Below are 27,196 nucleotides of genomic sequence, written 5' to 3' on the forward strand. Positions count from 1 at the left end.
GGACTTCAGGACCTGAAAAACAATATGGTGGTGAGTTTCTTGGATTTTCCTTTTTTCCTCATACACCCCAGACTTGGAGCTGAAGAAAGCCTGCAACCCGGAAATGCCAATAGGAGCAGACAAGGAAACCTCAACAAAAGCCTGCTGTCTCTATCCAAAGAATTGGAAAAGGAGCAGCCCAGCAAGACAGAAAAATTTTAGACAATGCTGTGAGCTGTATTCATATGTTGAAACCCTAACCCCCAATGTGTTAATATTTGGAGATGAGGCCTTTGGGAGGGAATTAAGGTTAGATGAAGTCATGAAGGTGGGGCCCTCATGATGGGATTACTGGTTTTATAAGAAGAAGAGCGAATGAGAGATTGCTTGCTCTCTGCCATGTGAAGACATAGCAAGAGATGGCCTTCTGCAACACAAGGAGAGAGCCCTCACCAGACACTGACCCTGTTGTACTTAGACCTTGGACTTCCAGTCTCCAGAACTGTGGGAAAATAAATTTTGGTTAAGTCACCCAGTCTATGGTATATCTTTTGTTATAGCAGCCCAATCAGACTAAAGCAGATTTTGGTACGGAGAAGTTGGGTGCTGCTGTAACAAACACCTGTGTGTGTAGAAGCAGCTTTGGAACTGGGTAATGGGTAAAGGCTGGAAGAGTTTTGAGGTGCATGCTAGAAACATAGATGTTAAAAGTGATTTTGGTGAGATCTGGGATAGAAATGAGAACAGGTGTTTGGAAACTTGAGGAAAGGCGATCCTTGTTATAATTTGGCAGAGAACTTAGCTGAACTGTGTTCTAGTGTTTTGTGGAAGGTAGGACTTGTGAATGATAAAATTGGATACTTAGCTGAGATTTCTAAGGAAACTATTGAAGGAAAAGCTTGGTTCCTCCTGAATACTTACAGTGAAATGTGGAAGGGGAGAGATGAGTTGAAGAAGGAATTATTAAGCAAAAAGGAACCAGATGGGACTTCCCTGGTGTCGCAGTGGTTAAGAATCCACCTGCCAGTGCAGGGAACACGGGTTTGAGCCCTGGTCTGGGAAGATCTCACATGTCGTGGAGCAACTAAGCCCACGCGCCACAACTACTGAGCCTGAGCTCTAGAACCCGTGAGCCACAACTACTGAGCCCACATGCAACAACTACGGAAGCCCGCGTGCCTACAGCCCGTGCTCTGCAATGAGAGAAGCCACTGCAATGAGAAGCCCGCACACCACAACAAAGAGTAGCCCCTGCTCGCCGCAACTAGAGAAAGACTGCGTGCAGCAACGAAGACCCAATGCAGCCAAAAATAAAAAATACATTAAAATATATTAAAAAAAAACCCCAAAAAACTGAGGGTCCCCAGAATTACAGTTTGTGATCTCACAGAGCTCAAGAGTGGAGGGTGGGAGAGGAGAATGGAGAGGTTGGCAGGGGCCAACTACACACTCTAATCACCTGGAGGGAAGGGGGGTTAAAAGTACCAACTAGCATCATTCTTAGAGATCCAGAATTCAGCTCATCTATAGCAAGGGCACCCCTGTGCTTCCAGATGGTGGGGGCTGGTACACAGGCTCTGCTTGGGTCTCCGATAGCTCCCACATCCAGCCCTGGCTGAAATTATGGCTACATTAACAACAACAAGAAAGTCATTGCTTAGAGATACATACAGAAGTATTTACAGATGGGACAGGTTACGAAGAGTATTAAATTCCATGCTAACAGGTTTGCTTTATGTTTTGAAGGCAAAGGACATCTATCAAAGGATTTCAAGTAGAAGTGGTTACAAGATCAGATTTGTAATTTTGGAATGCCATTGAGCTTTGTCCCAGTAATGTCCTTTATAGCAAAAGAAAGTCCTGAATCACAGGTTGCATTCTGTTGTTACATCTCTTTAGCTACCCTAAATCTGAAATGCTTCCTCAGTGCTTTCATTGTCTCTCATGAACTTGACATTTTTGAAGGATCTGGCCTGTTATTTTGCAGAATGTCTCTTGAGTTGGGTTTGTGTGATGTTTATTCATGATGATATTCAGGTTATATGTTTTGACAGAACTACCCCAGAAGTAATGCTGTGTCCTTCTTAGTGCTTGATATCAGATGATGTGCACATTAATTGTGCTGCTAATTTAGATCACTGGGTTAGGGTGGTGCCTGTCAATATCTTCATTGGAAAGTTCTTATTTTTCCTTTTGTAATTTGTAAATTCATTCTTTCTTGTGGAGAGAGATTTTGAGACAATTGTAAATAAGCTGTTATTCCTCAAATGTTTACCCTTTAGTAAAAATTAATGATTCTTGCTTGAATCAGTTATTACTATGATGGTTGCCAAATGGCAGTTTTCTACTTCCAACATTCCTCCCATACTTACTGGTTAGTTTTTTTCTGTAAGGCAGAAATTTCCCTTCTCCTCCATTTATTTATTTAAACACACACACACACACACACACACACACACACACACACACACACACACACAGATTCATGAATTCTTATTTTATTCAATGAATCCCTCGAATTTTTTTTTAAATAGCTCTCTAGAACATTTTTTTGTTTTGTCTTTTATTGGTCTTTTTCCCCCTTTTTTTGTGCTTTTTTTCTATTGAAGTATAGCTTATTTACAATGTTGTGTTTCAGTTTTACAGCAAAGCGATTCAGTTATACACACACACATATATATTCTTTTTCAGATTCTTTTTCCTTATAGGTTATTATGAAATACTGAGTATAGTTCTCTGTGCTATACAATAGGTCCTTGGTGATTATCTATTTCATATATAGTAGTGTGTATATGTTAATTTCAAACTCCTAATTTATCCTTCCCCTCCTTTCCCCTTTGGCAACCATAAGTTTATTTTCTATGTCTCTGTGTCTATTTCTGTTTTGTATACAAGTTAATTTGTATCTTTTTTTTTTTAGATTCCACATATAAGCAATATCATATGATATTTGTCTTTCTCTGACTTACTCCTCTTAGTATGATAATCTCTAGGTCCATCCATGTTGCTGCAAATGGCATTATTTCATTCTTTTTTATGGCTGAGTAGTATTCCATTGTGTATATATACACCACATCTTCTTTGTTTTTTTTTTTTTACGTTATTTATTTAACTTTTTTTTTTAACATCTTTATTGGAGTATAATTGCTTTACAATGGTGTGTTAGTTTCTGCTTTATAACAGAGTGAATCAGTTATACATATACATATGTCCCCATATCTCTTCCCTCGTGCTTCTCCCTCCCTCCCACCCTCCCTATCCCATCCTTCTAGGCGGTCACAAAGCACCAAGCTGATCTCCCTGTGCTACGCGGCTGCTTCCCACTAGCTATCTATTTTACGTTTGGTAGTGTATATATGTCCATGCCACTGTCTCACTTTGTCCCAGATTACCCTTCCCCCTCCCCATACCCTCAAGTCCATTCTCTAGTAGGTCTGCATCTTTATTCCCATCTTGCCCCTATGTTCTTCTGATAATTTTTTTCTTTTTTCTTTTTTTTAGATTCCATATATATGTGTTAGCATACGGTATTTGTTTTTCTCTTTCTGACTTACTTCACTCTGTATGACAAAATCTAGGTCCATCCACCTCACTACAAATAACTCACTTTTGTTCCTTTTTATGGCTGAGTAATATTCCATTGCATGTATGTGCCACATCTTCTTTATCCATTCATCTGTTGATGGACACTTAGGTTGCTTTCATGTCCTGGCTATTGTAAAAAGAGCTGCAATGAACATTTTAGTACATGACTCTTTTTTTTTTTAATTTTATTTATTTATTTTTGGCTGTGCTGGGTCTTCGTTTCTGTGTGAGGGCTTTCTCTAGTTGCAGCAAGCGGGGGCCATTCTTCATCGTGGTGCGCGGGCCTCTCACTATCGTGGCCTCTCTTGTTGCGGAGCATAGTCTCCAGACGCGCAGGCTCAGCAGTTGTGGCTCACGGGCCCAGTTGCTCCGTGGCGTGTGGGATCTTCCCAGACCAGGGCTCGAACCCGTTTACCCCTGCATTGGCAGGCAGATTCTCAACCACCGCGCCACCAGGGAAACCCCGACTCTTTTTGAATTATGGTTTTCTCAGGGTATATGCCCAGTAGTGGGATTGCTGGGTCATTCTGTTTTTAGTTTTTTAAGGAACCTCCATACTGTTCTCCATAGTGGCTGTATCAATTTACATTCCCACCAACAGTGCAAGATGGTTCCCTTTTCTCCACACCCTCTCCAGCATATATTGTTTGTAGATTTTTTGATGATGGCCATTCTGACCGGTGTGAGATGATATCTCATTGTAGTTTTTATTTGCATTTCTCTAATGATTAATGATGTTGAGCATTCTTTCATGTGTTTGTTGGCAATCTGTATATCTTCTTTGGAAAAATGTCTATTTAGGTCTTCTGACCATTTTTGGATTGGGTTGTTTGTTTTTTTGATATTGAGCTGCATGAGTGGCTTGTATGTTTTGGAGATTAATCCTTTGTCAGTTGCTTCATTTGCAAATATTTTCTCCCATTCTGAGGGTTGTCTTTTCGTCTTGTTTATGGTTTCCTTTGCTGTGCAAAAGCTTTTAAGTTTCATTAGGTCCCATTTGTTTATTTTTGTTTTTATTTCCATTTCTCTAGGAGATGGATCAAAAAAGATCTTGCTGTGATTTATGTCAAAGAGTGTTCTTCCTATGTTTTCCTCTAAGAGTTTTATAGTGTCCAGTCTTACATTTAGGTCTCTAATCCATTTTGATTTTATTTTTGTGTATGGTGTTAGGGAGTGTTCTAATTTCATTCTTTTACATGTAGCTGTCCAGTTTTCCCAGCACCACTTATTGAAGAGGTTGTCTTTTCTCCACTGTATATTCTTGCCTCCTTTATCAAAGATAAGGTGACCATATGTGCATGGGTTTATCTCTGGACTTTCTATCCTGTTCCATTGATCTATATTTCTGTTTTTGTGCCAGTACCATACTGTCTTTCTGATTGTAGCTTTGTAGTATAGTCTGAAGTCAGGGAGCCTGATTCTTCCAGCTCTGTTTTTCTTTCTCAAGATTGCTTTGGCTATTCGGGGTCTTTTGTGTTTCCATACAAATTGTGAAATTTTTTGTTCTAGTTCTGTACCACGTCTTCTTTTTTTTTTTTTTTTTAAAGATTGATTGATTGATTGATTGCTATGTTGGGTCTTCGTTTCTGTGCCAGGGCTTTCTCTAGTTGTGGCAAGTGGGGGCCACTCTTCATCGCGGTGCGCGGGCCTCTCACCATTGCGGCCTCTCTTGTTGCGGAGCACAGGCTCCAGATGCGCAGGCTCAGCAGCTGTGGCTCACGGGCCCAGTTGCTCCGCGGCATGTGGGATCTTCCCAGACCAGGGCTCGAACCCGTGTCCCCTGCATTAGCAGGCAGATTCTCAACCACTGCACCACCAGGGAAGCCCTGTACCACGTCTTCTTTATCCATTCATCTATCAATGGACATTTAGGTTGCTTCCATGTCTTGGCTATTGTAAATAGTGCTGTAATGAACATTGGGGTGCATGTATCTTTTTGAACTATGGTTTTCTTTGGATATATGCCCAGGAGTGGGATTGCAGGATCATATGGTAGCTCTATTTTTAGTTTTTTACGGAACCTCCTTATTGCTCTCCATAGTGGCTGCACGAATTTACATTCCCACCAAGAGTGTAGGAGTGAATCCCTTGACTTTTAATCTTTCTGCCTCATGTTTTAGGTGTTTCTCTTGTAAACAGCACATTGCTAGACTTTTTTTTCTTTTCCACACTAACTTTATAACCTTTAAACAGTGAGTTTTATTCCTTTATATGAATTGTGAAAGTAGTATACATGGATTTATTTCTATAAAAAAAGATGTAGATCTACACATACTGATGTAGAAAAATGTCTAAGATATAGTTTTAAGGAAAGAAAACAAATTGCAGAGAAGTATATACAGTATGAGCCCATTTGTTGGTGGAAAGAGTATTTGTATGCATATTTCCATAGTCATGAACATTTCTGGAAGGTTATACAAGGAGGTTAACATTGGTTACTTGTAAGAAGCTGGACTGGGGGTGGGGGGTGGGTCTACTCATAGTCTGATATATTAGTTAAATTTTAGCTTCTGTGAACAGGTATGCTTTTCTAATTGAAAGGCCCAACTTCTGCCAACTAGAAGCTCACAACATAGGACAGAGACTCAGGAACACTTGCACTGCATATTACTGAGGCAGTTAGAGGAAAGCCCAGGTGGGGTGCTTTAAGAACAGGCCAGATGTGGGGCTGGGCGGGGTGGGGGGGTGTTGTGGCTGTAGAAGAAGACATCTGAGTGCAGCTCTGAAGTGGGGCGTCTTGGCTTCATGGAAAGATTATATGCACTGGAATCAAGCAGCCCTGGATCTGAATCTTTGTTTTAGCTACTCATTAGCTGTGTGACTTTCAGCAAATTCTGCAAGTCCCAAGGGATTGTTGGGAGGATTAGAAATGATAAAATGTGCATTCAACAGCAACATAGTGCCAGTGTCAACATTCCATGCATTTTTGAAGAACGCATAGGTGTTAAGCAAGAGGAAAGATGGCCTTTCCCTCTTGATCACCCTTTCCTATTCAGAGGAATAGCACATGGTTTACTGGGTCCAAGCTTTGGGTGCTGGCCTGGGGGAGTGAAGGGCAGCACAGGTACAGCCTTGAATTCCATGCTAAAGAGTCTGGTTTGTATTTTGAAGGCAAGGGGAATCTACTGAAGGATTTTAAGTAGAAATGGTTCCAAGATCAGATTTGTAAGTTTGGAAGGTCATTGGCAACATATTGAGGGGAGAGGGGCTAAAAGTCCAATGGGATTGCTGCAGTAATCCAGAAGGAAGATGGAGACCTGAGCTAAAGCGCTTGGCTATGGAGGTGGACTCCTTAAGACCTTATCACCTATTGGATGTGAGAGCGGAGAAGAAGGAAGATGTCCAAATAACTTTGTCTTAAGCATGGTTTATATGGTGGTAGGTGCAAGTTGACAGGTGGAGAAGTCGATCTGGAGGAAAGAAGAGTCCAGCTTTAGGCATGTTGAGTTTAAGGTGTCTGGGACATACAAGGCACTGGACATGTGAGTCTGGAACTCAGAAGGAAAAGTCTGTGCTGGAATTAAACCCTACTCTGTTAGTGCAAGAGAGGATGGATGGCCAGAAACGCAGTGATTATTTTGGGTAATGATCAAGCACAATAGGGTAACAACTTGGTGGATTACTTGGTCTTAGGGTTCTAAATAGAAGGTTGATTAAAAGTTTCATTAACAACCATCGAGGCCTAAGGACGACACCAGGAGGCTAGTGCTGTTAAAATAACCAAGTAATATTAGATGTCTCCAGCAAAAACCTCAATTGTTTATGCTTCTAAGGGGAGCTATTTATATGACAAGTGTTGAAACACATTTGGCAAGTGGTAGACTTCACCTGAAGCTGACAGGTTATGTTATTTCTTTTGATTAGAGATCTATAGATATAGATTGGAGAGTAGCTGATAAAGCCTATTAAATCAGATGAATCCTGAGCAAAATATTTGAAAGCCCATGTCCAAAACTTTGGGTATGGTTCATTGTGGTTCATAGCAGCACCCATATGAGGATAATTAGGAAAAATGATCAGAGTGGCATTAAAGAAAAATGAAGAATCCAGAATTTTGCCTTCACAGCAGGTACACTATGTAACTGATAGGGTAACTTAAGGTTGTTGCTGTGGGTGAGGCCTCCCATGGAGATTTTCAACCTGGGCCCTAGGTGAGGGACTCCACAGTCCACAGAACCTTATGGATGGTTTGCAAAGTATTATGTGAATATGTGTAAGTGTGCATTTTCTGGGGAGAAAGGCCCCAAACCACTACTACAGCAATTAATCGTTTTCTTTCTCTGACTTCCCTCTTCTTTTATTGATTTCCCATGTTTTTTTCTTTCTTGTCCGTGCCTTGGGTTTAACAGACTACAGAAGGAATTTGCTTACCCCATTGTCTAGCCCTGTTCATCCCATATATGGTTGAAATGACTGCTGACTCTTGGTCTAGAATAGCTATTTCAAGCACCCCAGCTTTTTTTCTTTAAATATGTATAATAGAACCTCCTCCGAATTTTTTGTTTTATCTAACAAAATCTTGCAGGGAGACCAGTTTAGGAAACTGATTTTTTTTAAAAAAAATAGCAGCTCTAGGGACTTCCCTGGTGGCGCAGTCGTTAAGAATCCACCTGCCGATGTGGGCAACAGGGGTTCAAGCCCTGGTCCGGGAAGATCCCACATGCTGCGGAGCAACTAAGCCCATGCGCCACAGCTACTGAGCCTGAGCTCTAGAGCCCGTGCTCTGCAACAAGAGAAGCCACCGCAATGAGAAAGCCGCGCACTGCAATGAAGAGTAGCCCCTGCCCGCCACAACTAGAGAAAGCCCGTGCGCAGCAACGAAGACCCAATGCAGCCAAAAATAAATTAATTAATTAATTAATTTAAAAAAATATATGTACCCAAGTGGGAAAGCCTGATCCTACCCACCAGGCCATCCCATAGATGTATATTTGAGGTATATTTTATTTTATTTTATTTTTTATTTTTTTTAACATCTTTATTGGAGTATAATTGCTTTACTTGAGGTATATTTTAAAACCATCGGTGTAAAGCAGGGCATTGGGGTGGAGATCAAGAGATCAACTCCATTAGAGTCCCTACAGGGGAGTAGCGTCACCCAAGGTGCCAGGAAGCACACAATAAGTATATTTCTGGCTTAAAAGATTATCCCAGTGGGGTGGCTCTGGAGGAGGGAAAGGAAGCCAACTCTGGCCTGTCCTGGTTAGTTGAGCTGTAGAGGGTAATGTGAGTGAAACTGATGTTGCAGGTCTGTTATCTTCAATGACTCGATCTCATGCCTACGAGGCACACCCCAGGTTTCAGCTGTTCTCTGCGGAGTGGGCTACTTGCGAGAGACTTCGAGTAGGAGAGTTTAGAGGGCTACATGCAAATCCATCTCTACTACTGGAAAATAAAAACCACTTAAACTGCAAAATGGCGCATATGATTTGTCAGTTATAAAAAGAGGATTTTTTTCGTATGTATGCATCTTCACATAGCTACTGGATATTTAAGAAATCATTAGAAAGTCATGTCAAATAAAGTCATTAGTCCCTGTTCCATCTTAACCTTTTATTGACTGTCCATAATGAGGACATAGTTATCCTTAGGTGGCTTCATCCTCTTCTTGGGACAATGGTGGGGCCAATCAGACAGTCTTGGAAGATTTTAAGGTAGTTGTGGCCACTCCTACCAAGAGTAGAAGTGCCTGACACGCCCATGGCCCCATGAAGCCACTTCCTTCCCCAGCCCTAGGTGAGGCCAGTTCCTGCGATTCCCCATCTAGTTTTTTTGATGGATTCCATTGCACACTTGGCCAAGGTTTTCTAACCAGCTGGGCTCAGCTCTGAAGCTCCCCTCATTTATTGCTTTTATCCCCCAATAAGAGCTGTACTCCCTCCTCTATCCAGGGATTCTTTACCTGCCTTACTTGCTCCACCTGCCACCTTTCTGCTGTCCCGAGGCAGACATCCTCACTCCCTTGTAGGAGCAGAAACAGCAGAGAGAATCACTTGGAGAGGCCATGCCTTTATTCCAGTGACGATGCCACTGCCCAGCGATTTGTTTGTAACTCTTCTTTTAAAGCCAATGTCATGTTATTTTAAACATCTTCAGTGACTATATTCCAGGGATTGACTTTTCAAATGGCCAGACGTGATTCAGGGTCATGCACAATAGCAAAGGCCATGATCAAACGTGGCACCACTGTTTGTGTCACCAGAGTAATAAGATTTGATTTTTCTCTTGTAACTTGTAATCCGGGCCAAAAAGAAATTCCACTAGACTATAACCATGAGGGCAGAGGCTGTGTTTGCTCTGCTCATCACTTGATGCTCAGCTTGAAGACTGTAGGCACTTCAATAATATTTGTTGGAGGAATTCCCTGGCGGTCCAGTGCCTGGGACTCTGAGCTTCCATGGCAGTGGGCATGGGTTCGATCCCTGGTCAGGGAATTAAGATCCTGAAAGCCGCACAGTGAGGCCAAAAAAAAGAGGTCATTTACATAATATTTGTTGAGTGAATGAGTAGGATGTCCAAAAATGTCTGGAGCAGAAGCAGCATCCTTTGAACAAGCAGATGATCTCTCGTGACACCAGCCATCTGAGCACCCCACTGGCTGAGCACAGAAATCCTGATTCGTGTGTTCTCCTCCCCTTATTCCTCTCTGCTCATGTGGAGATACACTGCCAATGAGTTGCAAGCCCAGAGAGTTAGTAACAATTAAATCAGGAATGTAAACCTTGGGATTATCTACATGTTGAAGCCATGTGTGCAGATGTTGTTCCCAAGGGAACTGCTGCAGAGGCTGCTGGTCAGTACCATGTGTCTAAGCCTTTCCATGATAAATCGTTATTACCAGAAATCTTTACAAAATGTTTTCAAGTACAGCTCAGTGCTTTAGATAGATTCATTTTTCTCTTCATGTGGTAGAATCACATCTGGACATTAGTTAGATATATTTCATCTAAAAATAGCATTTATCCAATTTACTGTCACTTGAGAGAAAGCTTCTTTTTTCCCTTTTTTAAGGCAGACTCCACTTATAATTCTCTGCAGTCTAACATGGCTCGCTGCCATTTAATATATTAAAAAAAAAATAAAGGTATCAGGTTGTGTGTGTGTGAGTGTATAAATGGAAGTACATTGAATCATGGTTTTTAGAGACTGAAAAAATAAATATAACTGCCTTCTCATTGCTCTTTTCTTCATTTTTTTCTTTAAAGTCATCAGTGATCTTCCTGGTTATGTTGTTAAGCCCTAAACTCAGCGTTGGTATGAACTCCATCAGACTCTCCTGAGTACTTATGTCAGGGCCACAGGACGTGACTTGGGGGCTTTTTGTTTGTTTCCTCTTAGACTGTCTTCTTATCAGTGATCGTGTCCTCTCGTCGGTCAACCATTTGGGTTTTAGGAAGAAAGGTGGAGAGAAACGAGAAAGGAGTGCAGAATAAGAGATGAAGGAAAAAAGAGTAGCGGGGGCTTCCCTGGTGGCGCAGTGGTTGAGAATCTGCCTGCCAATGCAGGGGACACGGGTTCGAGCCCCGGTCCGGGAAGATCCCACATGCCGCGGAGCAGCTAGGCCCGTGAGCCACAATTACTGAGCCTGCGCGTCTGGAGCCTGTGCTCCGCAACAAGAGAGGCCGCGACAGTGAGAGGCTCGCGCACCGCGATGAAGAGTGGTCCCCACTCGCCGCAACTGGAGAAAGCCCTCGCACAGAAACGAAGACCCAACACAGTCATAAATAAATAAATAAAGAACGTGAATTTCTTAAAAAAAAAAAAAAACAAAAAGAGTAGCGGGGTTCAAGCACCACCAGGCTCGTGGCACCCTTTGGAGCAGTTTGCGCACATTTGAAGGCAGAAACTGGAATTAAATCTGACTAAAGAAAAATCGGCACACCGCTGCTTCTACCTGAGGCACTGATGTTAAGTAAATCAGAGTTGGCTCTGAAGGGACTTGTTGTGAATAAGGAAGCACTTACCAGTCAGTCCCAATTTCACATTAGTCAAGGCCCTTGGTGGTTCTGTAAGTAGTTATCTTCAGGGACAGTGCTCAGACCTTTCTTGCCTTGTGACACTTGTCTTGTCCCCCTAAAGAGAACTCTGGCTTTTGCCCTTTTTCTCTAAAGGCACATCCCCCGCACCCACACCCCTTACCAATGGGATCGTTATTGTTGTCAGTGTGATGGGATGATTTCTGTTTTCCTTTTCAGTGCACCTTCCAACCAGAGTTAATGGGTCTGACCCGTCACTGTTATGCTGTGTTGTCCCTCGAATGTCAGGGTGGCTTCCTTGGCCCTCGTTAGTAGGACCTGAGCTTGGAAGGGAAGGGTTTGACTGACTCCTTCCACATCCCCTACCCTTCTCATTTGTGACCTCCCATAGGGGTGTGTGAAATGGCAGGGAGGTGTCAGGGCCACAGCCTGAGCTGTGGAATTGAGTGACATTGGCTGAGCTGAGTGGCGATTTAACCCAGGACCTTGATATTGTTGGTACCATGCAAGCGTGGAAATGACTTGCCCACTGGGATGAGCTTAAACACATCTGCTCAGATTTTCTTCCAGTGCATTAACACAGGGGCCTTCTAACTCCTAAGCATATCCAGGCTGGAAAACTTCTGCAGCATCCACCCTGAGATTGGAACTGTTGGGCCATTTTCATTTTGTGAAGTATTTTTATAGATTTTTTTCCTTCGGATACATCTTGGCATAAATGAAACAACAGACTTAACATTTTAAGAGGAGACTCTCATTTGCCTTCAGTTAGTTGCAACCTTCATTTCTCAGCTATAAAAATTGAACAGATATGTGAGTATCATGGGTGGAATGAAATTAATTTTTACCACCCACAATAGTTCACTAGTGAAATAAGGAATGTATTTAATGGATCTGTGCTTGGTGTGCCTAAAATTATTTCACCATAATGAAAGGTCTTGAAAGACTAAGAAAAAGTATGATGACAATTAAATTGCCTATCTGAACAGTATTACTGTAGAGAAGGAAAACAGAGTCTTAAAATAGCTCACTGTAGAGTTGAAAAAGATGGAGCAATCCATAAAGGAAGCACAAAGATGTTGCAAATAAAATGAGAATCTTTTAAAAAAATACCAACACGGTTCTTGTTCTTTCCTTGCATGGCGTCCCAGATTTTCAGGACCTTTCATGCTTCCATTTCATTTTCATGGGGGGTGTGACTTCAGTTTGATTTCCTAAGCGAGCTCTATTTCTCTGCTTTAAAAGGTAAACCTCCATTCTTCCCAAATGTACAAAGACAAACAAGCAAAAAACCAAAACCAGATGTACAGTAAAGCTTTGTATTCTTCATGGTTGGAAACATACTAATTAAGAATTTGACACTCCCAATGAAAAAAGGCCAACAGGGCAGAAAGACAACAGGAGGGAATATTTAACAAACAAACTTTCCCTCAGCCCTTGAATAGCGCCCCTCCTATATAATACCAGAGGTAGAAGGGGATCTTAGCAGCTGGACCAAATAGTCCAACACCTTCTTTTACAGATAAAGAAAATGAAGCATAGAGAGGGCAAGCGATTTGCCCAAGGGCACACAGCCAATTAGCGGTCAAATAAGTAGAGAATACAGTTCAGTGCCTTCCCTCACAATAGCACCCAAACGCCAATCATCACTTATTTACTTTGATAAAGGCATGCCAGCACTTCAGCACGTATCCATTTTTATAGCTATTAGTCTTTATTAATGCATCTAATTAAAAGAAATAAAATTCCTTTGAAATGTCCTCTAATGCAGACTTTTCACAGATCCTATTGCAATACTAAGTCCTTTGCGCTCCACCCCAAGCCCCGGTGAGTGCGGTTAGAAGGTTTTCCTGCAGATCCTACCGCAAGCCAGTGGGTAACAGGCGTCCTTTGGTTTGTTAGGTCAAAGAATGGTGACCCTCCTCAGAGTGAGGACGTTCTGGAATCATCTTAGTCCCATGAGGCTGGTTTGTCTAGGTCTTACCTCCCTCTGCTCCTCTTGACTCTGCAAGAAAAAATCAAGGAATAAAACCCAAATTTCTTTCTCTGTTATCTGGTAACATTGCGCCTATGCCACTGTTTCACGTTTCTGGTTTTCCAGCTGCTTGTGTTTTTATTGTCTGAACTTAAAAATAATTTTAATGACAGATAGTCATATTCTGGAAGATCAAGAGAAGGGTGGGTGTGAAGTCTAGAATTCAGTGTGTGTCTTGTCATTTTGTTCTAATAATTCAGTGCTTAACTCTGTGCTGGGCATTTGGTATGCAGGGGGCAGGAATAAAAAAAAAAAGATATGAGGGTCCCCATACTCAAAGAATTGTTAGTCTGGGGGAAACAAAATAAACAACTGGAAATTATAGGTGGGTTACCGATAATAAAATAACCCTTACCACTGGCCCTGGTAACTTCGTAGAGCGACCTGCATTAGTCTCTTCTTTCTGCCTGTCTGTGGCAGTCCCTCTTCCTTCATCACCCAGGGGGAGAGAGGGGCTAACATGGCTGGAACTAGGGTGAGGCAAGTGAGGCCTTGCCTTGGGCACACAATTTAAGGGGGTACCAAAAATCCAGCAGCCAAGATTTATTTTATTTATTTTTAAATGATCTGTCATGACGATTAGTTTCTCTATGGTCATAACTTTAAAAAAATCTTTTATTATTTTTATTTTTGGCTGCATTGGGTCTTCATTGCTGTGCGTGCGCTTTCTCTAGTTGCGGTGAGCAGGGGCTACTCTTCATTGTGGTGCATGGGCTTCTCATTGCGGTGGCTTCTCTTGTTGCAGAGCACGGACTCTAGGCGTGTGGGCTTCAGTAGTTGCAGTACGGGGGCTCAGTAGATGCAGCACGCGGGCCCTAGAGCATGCAGGCTTCAGTAGTTACGGTGCATGGGCTCAGTAGTTGCGGCATGTGGGCTCTAGGGAGCGCAGGCTCAGTAGTTGTGGTGCACGGGCTTAGTTGTTCCGCGGCATGTGGTATCTTCCCGGGCTTAGTTGTTCTGCGGCATGTGGATTGAACCCATGTCCCCTGTGTTGGCAGGCAGATTCTTAACCACTGCCTGAAGTCCCAAGCAGTCAAGATTTTAAATAGTGCATTAAAATCCAAATTAATGCAAAAACACCCATGAACAAAATATCAGTATTTAAATAGAGGATAAGTACTACTGATTTTTCCTTTTTACCTCAGGCTCTAATATAGTTTGGCATGGCTTTTGGAGTTAACATCCAGAAATAATGCAGAGTAAGTGTGTGTGTGTGTGTGTGTGTGTGTGTGAGAGTGAGAGAGAGAGAGAGAGAGAGAGAGAGATGAATCATAAAGCCGGAAGAAACCTTAGTACCCAAAATTTACTCCAGTCAATTTTATAGGCAAGGAAACTGAGAAGTTCAGTGTTTCACCTTAAGCCAATCACAGATATCTTTAAAAATACTAAAGCTCGGGGCTCTTAGCCACCAGTCCTGTGAATACTTATACAATAATGGTTTCCAAAGCAGAGGAAAACTCATCTCCCCACAAAGGAGGCAAGCTCAATAAATTGGTCAAATCAGGGCATTTTAATGGGCCATAGACATAGAGATAGAACTTTAAAAATAGCTAAAGATCCCAGAGCACATGCATAGTCTCTCTTTGGATCCTGTGCCTATAAGGATTCCAGAAAAATAAGGCATGGCCTGGAGACCCAGTCACTATCCGATTTTGGATGGCAGTGCTTGCAGGGGGTTGATGGGTAGAAGAAGTCCTGGTGTCAGGCTCAATTGGTATTCCCAGGGCCCTGGCTATGAGACCCGCCCGGTTTTGGCCATTGGGGCAAGTACTCTTTTTCTCACGTACCCCTGCCTTCTTCTTTGGCTCTGTTCACAGGTGACTTTGCTGGCATGGCTTTTCCTCACATTGGCGTGGTTTGACCTGAGGTTTGGATTTGTGCTTTCATTTTGATTCAGCCAGAGGAAGCCCTATCAGTGACTCAAGCCAGTTCACTGGAGTTTGACAATAGGGTTTGGGGCCAAAGTGCCAGCCACAGTAAGTGTCCCTTTGCCTCACTTCATCCTCAGTATAGCTTCCCTCATGACCTTGCAGGAAGGAGTGGATGGTGGAGGGAAATTTGGTTGTTCCAGGTCCATGGCCCAATTCTGGACCAGTCATACAGTCCTCAACCTACAAATAACTGTCAAAATCCCACTTTGACAAGACTTAGAATACAGTCCAGGTACATGGTGGTCATGAAAATTCCTAGTCCTCCTTGCTCCTTCCCCATCCAAGTCTCGGGGGACAAACTATCCTGTACATACAAGGGTTTTGAATACAGCAAGAGTTCTGAAAAACTGATCAACTCGTCCCTGGCTGCTTGGGACTTTTCCTGGTTTTAGCACTGAACATCCCAAGTCCCAGGCAAACCGGCATAGTTGGTCAGCCTCAGTGACCAGCAGCCAGTGGCCACTAGGCCACACGGCGATCTTAAGAGTCATTAAAGAGGTAGAGCATTTGACCTTTTCTCAAGAATAGGATGGAACCCCACGTGAGTGAAGTAAAGGGGCAGCTGAACTTGCTTTTCAAGTTTGGGCATGGGAACTCTGGTAAAACCTGTCCTTCAGCCTCTGTTAAGGATCACCTGCTTTTGGTCAGGGTCTGAGCTGAGGGCTGCACTTCCAAAGCAGTAAGAGTTTATTACTACCCCCATGGAACTTGGGCTGCGGGTCAGAGGTGTCCTGTGAGGATCCTTGAGTAATCGGCAAGCACTGATGCCTATCACCGTCAGAATCAGGGCAGAGGGAACGAAGGCAGGAGCTACAGGACCCAAATCTCCAAGGACAGGGTTTCCAGCATGATACACCCTCCTGTGAGGCCAACCACAGAGTATCTCCACAGGCACCAGGCTCATCCTGTCCTTGGCCAAGCCTCTCTCCAGGGGCAGGGCTGATGGAGGTGTGTGAGCCCCTCAACACCTGCAGTCCCGCACCTGAATTTTTAAGAGACAGCTGAGGACAAGAAGGCAAGAGAAGAAATGAAGGCAAACCCATCAGTTATCGTTTCCCCTTTGGTACACTTGTGTGTGCACATACACACTCTCTCTCCAGCCTGATCAAAGCATGGAGAACTCTTATGGGAGGAACCAGAAACGTGAAGTCCCAAATGAAACCAGAAGTGAGAGCAGAGTAAGTGTCTGAGTAGCAAAAGTGGTGTGGGCGCCCAGCAGCTCAGGCAGATTCCCAGTGTTCAGGGTCTCCCTGGGGTATGTTCACAGAGTCTGTTGACTCAGGGTATCTTAAAGGCACCACTTAACCTCCAGTGATAACTTCCATCACACTGGACTACACAAAGGCTGCAGAGGTTCCAAAGAGATCACATGCTACAGGAGGGATCTCACAAGAGGGTATGGTTATGGAATGAGTAGCAGGAAAGGATGGGTAAGATGTAGATAGAAAGATTGGGAGGTATACAGATGAGGGGCGGACAAAGGCACTGATCAGAGAGCTGGAAGAGGTTTAAAGAATGTGGGTTGAAGCAGGTAATAGTCTTATCTACTCTTTTTTTTTTTTTAATTTTTATTAGAGTATAGTTGACTCACAATGTTGTGTTAGTTTCTGCTGTACAGCAAAGTGAATCAGTTACACATATACATACATCCATTCTTTTTTAGATTCTTTTCCTACATAGGTCATTACAGAGTATTGAGTAGAGTTCTCTGTGCTATATAGTAGGTCCTTATTAGTTATCTATTTTATATATAATAGTGTGTATATGTCAATCCCAATCTCCCAATTTATCCCTCCCTCCTCCCCTTTCCACCCTGGTAATCATAAGATTGTTTTCTACATCTGTGACTCTATTTCTGTTTTGTATATAAGTTCATTTGTACCATTTTTGTAGATTCCACATATAAGTGATATATGATATCTTTCTCTGTCTGACTTACTTCAGTCAGTATGACAATCTCTGGGTCCATCCATGTTGCTGCAAACAGCATTATTTTGTTCTATTTTATGGCTGAGTAATATTCCATTGTATATATGTACCACATCTTTTTTATTTAATTAAAAAAATTTATTTATTTTATTTTTTATTTTTGGCTGCGTTGGGTCTTCATTGCTGCATGTGGGCTTTTTCTCTAGTTGCGGAGAGCGGGAGCTACTCTTCGTTGCGGTGCGTGGGCTTCTTATTGCAGAGGCTTCTCTTGCTGTGGAGCACGGGCTCTAGGTGCATGGGCTTCAGTAGTTGTGGCACTTGGGCTCAGTAGTTATGGTTCACGGGCTCTAGAGCACAGGCTTAGTAGTTGTGGCACATGGGCTTAGTTGCTCCGCGGCATGTGGGATCTTCCTGGACCAGGGCTTGAACCCATGTCCCCTGCATTGGCAGGTGGATTCTTAACCACTGCACCACCACGGAAGTCCTGTACCACATCTGCTTTATCCATTCCTCTCTCAATGGACATTTAGGTTGCTTCCATGTCCTGGCTATTGTAAATAGTGCTGCAATGAACACTGGGGAGCATGTATCTTTTTGAATTATGGTTTTCTCTGGGTATATGCCCAGGAGTGGGATTGCTAGATCATATGGTAGCTCTATTTTTAGTTTTTTAAGGAACCTCCATACTGTTCTCCATAGTGGCTGTACCAATTTACATTCCCACCAACAGTGTAGAAGGGTTCACCTTTTCTCCACACCCTCTCCAGCATTTATTGTTTGTAGATTTTTTTGATGATGGCCATTCTGACTGGTGTGAGATGATACCTCGTTGTAGTTTGATTTGCATTTCTCTAATAATTAGTAATGTTGAACATCTTTTCATGTGCTTTTTGGCCATCTGTATGTCTTTTTTTGGAGAAATGTCTATCTTCTGCTCATTTTTTTGACTGGGTTGTTTGTTTTTTTGATATTGAGCTGCATGAGCTGTTTGTATATCTTGGAGATTAATTCCTTGTTGGTTGCTTCATTTGCAAATATTTTCTCCCATTCTGTGGGTTGTCTTTTCGTTTTGTTTATGGTTTCCTTTGCTGTGCAAAAGCTTTTGAGTTTAATTAGGTCCCATTTGTTTGTTTTTATTTTCATTACTCTAGGAGGTGAATCAAAAAAGATCTTGCTGCGGTTTATGTCAGAGAGTGTTCTGCCTATGTTTTCCTCTAAGAGTTTTATAGTACCCGGCCTTACATTTAAGTCTTTAATCCATTTTGAGTTTGTGTATGGTGTTAGGGAGTGTTCTAATTTCATTCTTTTACATGTAGCTGTCCAGTTTTCCCAGCACCACTTATTGAAGAGACTGTCTTTTCTCCATTGTATATTCTTGCCTCTTTTGTCATAGATTAGGTGACCACAGGTGCATGGGTTTATCTCTGGACATTCTATCCTGTTCCATTGATCTAGATTTCTTTTTTTGTGCCAGTACCATACTGTTTTGATGGCTGTAGCTTTGTAGTATGGTCTGAAGTCAGGGCGCCTGATTCCTTCACCTCCGTTTTTTTCTCAAGATTGCTTTGGCTACTTGGGTCTTCTGTGTTTCCATACAAATTGTAAAAATTTTTGTTCTAATTCTGAGAAAAATGCTGTTGGTAATTTGATAGGGATTGCATTGAATCTGTAGATTGCTTTGGGTAGTATAGTCATTTTGATAATATAGGTTTTTCCAATCCAAGAACTGGTATATCTCTCCATCTGTTTGTGTCATCTTTGATTTCTTTCATCAGTATCTTATAGTTTTCTGAGTACAGATCTTTTGCCTCCTTAGGTAGGTTTATTCCTAGGTATTTTATTCTTTTTGATGCAGTGGTAAATGGGATTATTTCCTTAATTTCTCCTTTTGATCTTTCATTATTAGTGTATAGGAATGCAAGAGATTTCTGTATATTAATTTTGTATCCTGCAACTTTACCAAATTCATTGATAAGCTCTAGTAGTTTTCTGATGGCATCTTTAGGATTATCTATGTATAGGAACATGTCCTCTGCAAACAGTGACAGTTTTACTTCTTCTTTTCCAATTTGGATTCCTTTTATTTCTTTTTCTTCTGTGATAGCTGTGGCTAGGACTTCCAAAATTATGTTGAATACAAGTGGCGAGAGTGGACATCCTTGTCTTGTCTCTGATCTTAGAGGAAATGCTTTCAGTTTTTCACCATTGAGAATGATGTTTGCTGTGGGTTTGTCATATATGCCCTTATTATGTTGAGGTATATTCCCTCTATGCCCATTTACTGGATAGTTTTTATCATAAATGGGTGTTGAACTTTGTCAGGTTTTTTCTGCATCTATTGAGATGATCATATGGTTTTTATTCTTCAGTTTGTTAATGTGTTGTATCACATTGATTGATTTGCAAATAATGAAGAATCCTTGCACCCCTGGGATAAATCCCACTTGATCACAGTGTATGATCCTTTTAATGTGTTGTTGGATTCAGTTTGCTAGTATTTTGTTGAGGATTTTTGTGTCTGTGTTCATCAGTGATATGGGCCTGTAATTTTATTTTTTTGTGGTATCTTTGTCTGGTTTTGGTATCAGGGTGATAGCGGCCTCATAAAATGAGCTTGAGAGTGTTCCTTCCTCTGCAATTTTTTTGGAAGAGTTTCAGAAGGACAGGTGTTAACTCTTCTCTAAATGTTTGATAGAATTCACCTGTGAAGTCGCCTGGTACTGGACTTTTGTTTGTTGGAAGTTTTTTAATAACAGTTTCAATTTCAGTACTTGTGATTCGTCTGTTTCTATTTTCTATTCCTGGCTCAGTCTCGGAATGTTGTACCTTTCTAAGAATTTGTCCATTTCTTCTAGGTTATCCATTTTATTGGCATATAGTGCTTATACTAGTCTCTTATGATCCTTTGTATTTCTGTGGTGTCCATTGTAACTTCTTTTTCATCTGTAAATGTGTTATTCTTTTTTTGGCTGCATTGGGTCTTCATTGTTGCATGCGGGCTTTTACTAGTTGCAGCAAGTGGGGGCTACTCTTCTTTGTAGTGAGTGGGCTTCTCCTTGTGGTGGATTCTCTTGTTGTAGAGCACAGGCTCTAGGCACGCAGGCTTCAGTAGTTGCAGCACACAGGCTCAGTAGTTGTGGCTTGCAGGCTCTAGAGCACAGGCTCAGTAGTTGTGGCTCATGGGCTTAGCTGCTCCGCGGCATGTGGGATCTTCCTGGACCAGGGATTGAACCCCTGTTCCCTGCATGGGCAGGTGGATTTTTAACCACTACATCACCAGGGAAGCCCCTTCATTTCTAATTTTATTGATTTGAGCCATCACCCTTGCCCTCTTTTTCTTGATGAGTCTGGCTAAAAGGTTTATCAATTTTGTTTATCTTTTCAAAGAACCAGCTTTTAGTTTCATTGATTTTTGCTATTGTTTTCTTCGTCTCTATTTCATTTATTTCTGCTCTGATCTTTATGATTTCTTTCCTTCTACTAACTTTGGGTTTTGTTTGTTCTTCTTTCTCTAGTTGCTTTAGGTGTAAAGTTAGGTTGTTTGAGATTTTTCTTGTTTCCTGAGGTAGGACTGTATTGCTATATACTTCCCTCTTAGAACTGTTTTTGCTGCATCTCATAGGTTTTGGATCATCGTGTTTTTGTTGTCATTTGTCTCTAGGTATTTTTTTTTTCTCTTTGATTTCTTCAGTGATCCATTGGTTGTTCAGTAACATATTGTTTAGCCTCCATGTTTTGTGTTTTTTACATTTTTTTTCCTATAATTTATTTCTAATCTCATAGCATTGTGGTCAGATCAGAAAGATGCTTGATATGATTTCAATTTTTAAATTTTACCGAGGCTTGATTTTTGGCCCAAGATGTGATCTTTCCTGTAGAATGTTCCATGTGCACTTGAGAAGAAAGTGTATTCTGCTGCTTTCAGATGGAATGCCCTATAAATATCAGTTAGGTCTATCTGGTCTCATGTGTCATTTAAGGCTTGTATTTCCTTAATAATTTTCTGTCTGGATTATCTGTTCATTGGTGTAAGTGGGGTGTTAAAGTCCCTCACTATTATTGTGTTACTATTTCCCCTTTTATGACTGTTAGCATTTGGCTTATATATTGAGGTGCTCCTATGTTGGGTGCATATATATTTACAATTGTTATATCTTCTTAGATTGACCCCTTGATCATTATGCAGTGTCCTTCCATGTCTCTTGTAACAGTCTTTATTTTAAAGTCTATTTTTTCTGATATAAGTATTGCTACTCCAGCTTTCTTTTGATTTCCATTTGCATGGAATATCTTTTTCCACTTACAGTCTGTATGTGTCCCTAGGTCTGAAGTGAGTCTCTAGTAGATAGCATATATACGGGTCTTGTTTTTGTATCTATTCAGCCAGTCTGTGTCTTTTGGTTGGTGCATTTAATCTATTTACATTTAGGTAATTATCAATATATATGTTCCTATCGACATTTTCTTAATTGTTTTACGTTTTTTAGCTCTTTTTTCTTCCCTTCCTCTTTTGTTCTCTTGTGGATTGATGACCATCTTTAGTGTTGTGTTTGGGTTGCTTTCTCTTTTCTGTTTGTGTACCTATTGTAGTTTTTTGGTTTGCATTTCCCATGAGGTTTTTGATACAGTAGTCTGTATATATACAAGGTTGTTTTAAGTTGCTGGTTTCTTAATTTCAAATGCAATTCCCATTTCCTGCATTTGTACTCTCCTCACAGTTGCTGGTTTTGATATCATATTTGTGTGTGGGTGATTTCCTACTATTTATGTTGCCTTTACTGGTGAGCTTTCCCATTTGTGATTTTCTTGTTTCTAGTTGTGGCCTCCCCTCCACTGCCCCCCAACCCCGAGAAGTTCCTTTAGCATTTGGTGTAAGGCTGGTTTGGTGGTGCTGAATTCTTTTAGCTTTTGCTTGTCTGTAAAGCTTTTGATTTCTCTGCTGAATCTGAACGAGAGCCTTGCTGGGTAGAGTAGTATAGACATAGTCTTGTCTTATAGTCACTGGTGTATATGTCTGATTGTGCCTAATTCCCCTTCCACTCACTTCCTCCACTTTCAAATGACAAGATCCATAAAGACAGGGCTATGTATGTTTTATTCGACTTTGTAACAACATAAGTGCTTAGCACAGTGCTTTTAACATCATAGGTGTTCAGGAAACATTTCTGATAAAGTTGAAGTGGAATTGAAGCAACGATTTATTAAAGTTTAGGGCATACACCTTGGGACAAAGAATTGATGCCATATATGTTAAGATAAACCTAGTGAAGCAAACTGATGTTCACATCAGTTGTAGCAAGAAACATCAGTGTGCCCCAAATACAAGTATGAATTATGTCTATTGTATGTTTAAGCCAAGTTATTAAAGCTTTAAAACTGAAGCGTGAAAAGTACATGGAGTTCACCAAGATCATACACATCCTTTCAATGAATACAACTTTCTCTCTTTACAATTAGTCCGTAAAATCAGAATATAAATCATGTAAATCAGAATGACCAATGTGGGTAAATTAGAAGGGCTTTGTATTTGCCGTACTACACAAGCTGGTTCTACATTAGGGACAGCTGATCCCCCCACCCCCGCCCTGGGAGAATGAAGGGTTTATTATTACTTGCAGCAAATAAGGAGAACACTGGGGTGGTTTCCCAAAGAAGTGTCTCTCCAAACAACAAAATCAGGGGAGTCTTTAGCTGTGGGTACATGCATATCCATGAAGGGGCTCGGACAGTAGGCAGAGTCTAAGCTTTAGTTGATTGATTGAAGGGGACGGGCTGACCTTTAGCACCAGAAAGCTGCTGACTGCTGGCTGAAACATTTGTTGATGACATTTCTTCACTCCTCAGTTAACGCTTATCTTCCTTTTCACTTTGGTTCCTATTATTTTACTTCATTCCCCAACTTCTGTTCTTCTTTCTTTTCCTTTCTGTCTTCCTGTATTAAAGAGACTAATTACCCACATGCCCAGTCCCTTCTAGGGGCCTCTGTCCCTGCACACAGCCCTGCCTGTCCTTTCCCTGCCACCTCACTCCCCCACCAAAACTGCTGCTGGTTCCCGCTCTCCCCGAGGCCCGATTGCCCAGCTTTTCCTCGGGGTCCATGAGATGATATAACCATCGCCCTCTTACTTGTCTAAGTAGGTTTCTGTTCTTACAACCAAAGGTGTGTCTCGAGCCCCTACCCCTTCCTTCCTCTGTTGTAGGTACACCTGCCAGTGGTGCCCGGAAGGGTTGCTCAGCCTCCCTCGTGTCAGCCAGGACGTGAAAGGGAGACCACCTGGCCTGCGTGCTCAGAAGCCTCAGAGTATTTAGAAATGGGCAGACGGTTGGTTGAATTTTCTACGTTTTGGGGAACGTTTCAGTACCTTGTGGACAAGGCTCTTGGACTCCAGTTAAGCACCTTGTTAAGACCACTGAATGAATTGTGTTGTGCGAAACAAGAAGTAGTCACATGGATACAGCCACTGAGCCCTGCCTAGGTGGGAGGCTTAGCTGGATAGAGGTGGTTAGGGATTTCTTTAACTTTTTTTTAAGAATGAAAAACATTTAAAATTGGGAAAGAAAGTGGACTTTATCTCCTTAAATGGAATGACTGTAGAACAGCAAAACCTTTTTCTATCTCCAGAAGGGAATTGTGGCAGGAGAATATGAGCTTTATGGGGAATTACTGGTATTATCAAAGGCTTTTCAAAATAGACTTGAAATGAATAGTTGTGTGCCTGTTTTATTACTGCCTTGCGAGTTTACATTTTGTTTTTGTACAGTATTTTTCTCCCCCTTATGAGATGGTTGCTAGGGCTTGTGAGCAAATAACGTTTATTGTGTTCAATTTGGGACTGAACATAATTATCTTATAATTTGGGTTCATAGTGCCATTTTTGACAGTTATATTATGAGCTTTTTGAGGAAAATTGAGCCCACATGCTGTAAGCTGCTTCCTATTCAGCTGCCCTTCAAGTTTTGGTGTCTCGGCTCTCCCTGCCCCCACTCCTCTGCAGCGGGGCAGCCTCGGGACCAAATGCTGCTGGAGGAAAACCAGACAATCCAGTGTGGGTACCGCCAAGCTCCAGCACCGCCTCCTCTGAAAAGCCCCTTGTCCCCAGTGTGTTTTTCCGGAAGACTCCGTGGACATGCGTCTCTAGGGATGCTGCAGTTGGCTATCACTACAGGCGTCCTGCCTTTCTCCTACCAGGAAAGTCGTGAGTAAACAGAAGTTTTGTAAATCGAGTCAATGTTCCTAGCAACCTCCATGACCATTTCAGAGATGCTTCATCTTCATTTCTGGCCGGTTTTTCGCTGGCAGCACTTCTTACCTAATCTATCCCACAGCGTTTCTGTAAAGGAAGGTAATGAGCGGTAAACAAACTCTTAAATGCACCAGGGGAGCACACCCCTTCAGAAATCCTTCTTTTAAATAAGTCTTTATTTTTTTTTTCTGTTCCTTCCTATTGCCCTAGCAGAAATTTGGGTTCACCTAGAAGCAGACCTTGCGATAAGGGTTTAAGTGCAAATGGTTTATTAGGGAGTTCATGCCAGGAAACACCAGTAGGAGAGGGAATTGATAGTGGGAAGGGAAGGAAAGTCAACACAAGGTATGTCATGGAGCAGGTTACTACTTAGGCAAGGGACGCTCAGTCCTGAGGGGGAATCTCTAGGAAACAGTGGAAAGACACACCTCAGATTTGTGCCACCTGAGGGCGAAGAACCTGGGGTGTTTATATACTGGCTCCTTCAGTCACTGTTGGAGGGCTGCTTCTGGGGAGCGGGTGGGTGATAATATCCTAGCGCTATACCTTCTACTTGGGCAGGGGCTATCGAAATCCAAGAAAGCTCTTGGATGGTAAATGCTGGCAGCTGGAAGCCAAGCCAAATGTAAGTGGCTGAAATGTAAATGGCTGTGGGCAGGACACCAGCACATCTGCTACACTTAGCTTCTCAGAATACGTGTGAGGAGGTGGCTTCTCCATTGCTCCTGAGAGTCACGACAACAACTCTTTTTTATTGGTAAGTGTCTTCTAGATGCATTTTCTGCAAATCAAAAAAGGTTTTGAGAGACTTATTATTAGGAAAGTGAAGTATTTCCTTCAAAATATTTTCTTTATACAGAAATACTAGGAAATGGAACCAGTGGCCACAACCAATAGATTAATATCAAGCCTTTTCAAAATGTTCCCATCCATCATTTTCAGTGGATGGAGGATATGGAAGCAAATATATACAGCCTTTATTCTCAAGATTGTTTTTATTCTACCATCAGTGGATTTCCATGATTAGCAAAGGCTAATCTTAGATGCTTTTTGAAAGTGCCTGTATATCCTTGGGTACCTCATGGACCATGGTGTGGCAGGCAGACCACCTGTAACTTGCCCAAGAGGGCAGGGGTCAAACAGAGGTATGGGATGCTGTCCTTTATTCATAGGTACCAGCTCCAAACACTGACAACTGAAAAGAGTGATTAAATCCAGGCATCCTAACTCCCATATCTTGGAGGCCCTGGACCCTCGTGTTCCTGGTGATTCCTGCTCCTGTCTTTATCCCTAATGGCACTCTGGCAGCTGAACCAATCATGCCCTGGTTGGTTTCCTACTGTTTTGAGGGTTGATGAGTCTAAGTTCCTAACATAGCATCAGATGGGGATCTTGGTGCTGAGGAGAATTAAGCTCATGGAGTCTCTATTGCACACAGATGCCACAAAAGAGTGGAGCTGAACTTCCCTTGAGAGGCATATTGAGGGACTACCATCTTGGTAAAATGGAATCCAGCTCAGTTTTGTATCAGATCTAAGTGGCAGCCTGTATCTGTATCAGATCCATGGACTTTTTCTACTCTGACTCCTAATTCTAGTCCCTGATATGTAATTTGTGAGGTTTCAGAGCTAGAAAAAACTTTAAAGATCATCCAGCCAACCTGTCTATTTTGCTGATAAGGATCCTACATTCCAGAATGGTTAAGTCACTGACCCAGAGTCAAACAGGGAGTCAAGAGTTGGGCTGAGGGGGGGAGAGAGCCAGTCTTTTCTCACTTCCTATGAAGTTAGTTAATAAAGCAGCAGAATTTCTCATTGGATTCAGGAGAAGTAAATGTTTGGTGCCACAGAGTTTTTTGAATACCTGCTCAAGATAGTGCAAGGCTCTGTGGGGATCTGAAGAACAAGACCCTGTGCCCTCATGGCTCTTACACTGTCTGCTTGAGCTCTTTGCTACTTGCTTCCCAGCTCTCTTCCCCTGTTTCCACGCCCAATTCATCCTTCATCCTATTTTCACTTCGTTTGTTTGTTTTTGGTGCCAAAACCTAGGAACTATTTTCTCTCTTTTCTTACAGCTTATGTCCTTCATTCCAACTCCCTGATTCCCTTCCTCCACCATTTCTCTGTTCCCACTCTACCAGGTTCTCTTTCTCTTCTCTGCTACTATATTTCTTTTCCTCATATTTATCTATCACCTCCCTTAAGCTGCCCCTTCCTAGGCGCCCTTGCTCTCCCCTCTGCCACCTTGGATCCTGGAAGCATACCTGGTTATTGTGGTCAGCAGCCTCTGCAATGGCCAATGGTCCCCACCTACTGGTCTCCATGCCCTTCATGGAATCCCTTCCCTTTTGGTACAGGATGGACCTCGTAAGTCAATTCTAATGAATAAAATATGACCAAAATGATGGGACATCACTTCTAAGCTTAGGTTAAAAAAGGCTGTGGCTTCCACCTTAGGTGCTCTTTGACTGTAAGGAAGCTGGCTGCCATGTTGTAAACTGACCTACCGAGAGGCCCA

At 42.1% G+C, this 27,196-nt stretch overlaps 1 long non-coding RNA gene across 2 annotated transcripts in view; it reads left to right on the forward strand.

Annotated features, from left to right (window-relative positions):
• LOC130706024 (uncharacterized) overlaps nt 1-27,196 on the forward strand; it is a 64,206-nt gene extending 37,010 nt beyond the window's left edge. Inside the window, exons 2-4 of one of the 2 annotated variants that reach the window (XR_009006448.1) lie at nt 23,636-23,757; nt 24,431-24,631; nt 27,136-27,196. This is a non-coding gene — a long non-coding RNA (uncharacterized LOC130706024). Of the gene's footprint in view, nt 1-23,635; nt 23,758-24,430; nt 24,800-27,135 lie in introns of those variants that run through there. The other variant, XR_009006447.1, reaches the window with a different exon arrangement.

The sequence above is a fragment of the Balaenoptera acutorostrata genome, chromosome 20 (assembly GCF_949987535.1).
Source record: "Balaenoptera acutorostrata chromosome 20, mBalAcu1.1, whole genome shotgun sequence".
In the NCBI taxonomy this organism is placed as follows: domain Eukaryota; kingdom Metazoa; phylum Chordata; class Mammalia; order Artiodactyla; family Balaenopteridae; genus Balaenoptera; species Balaenoptera acutorostrata.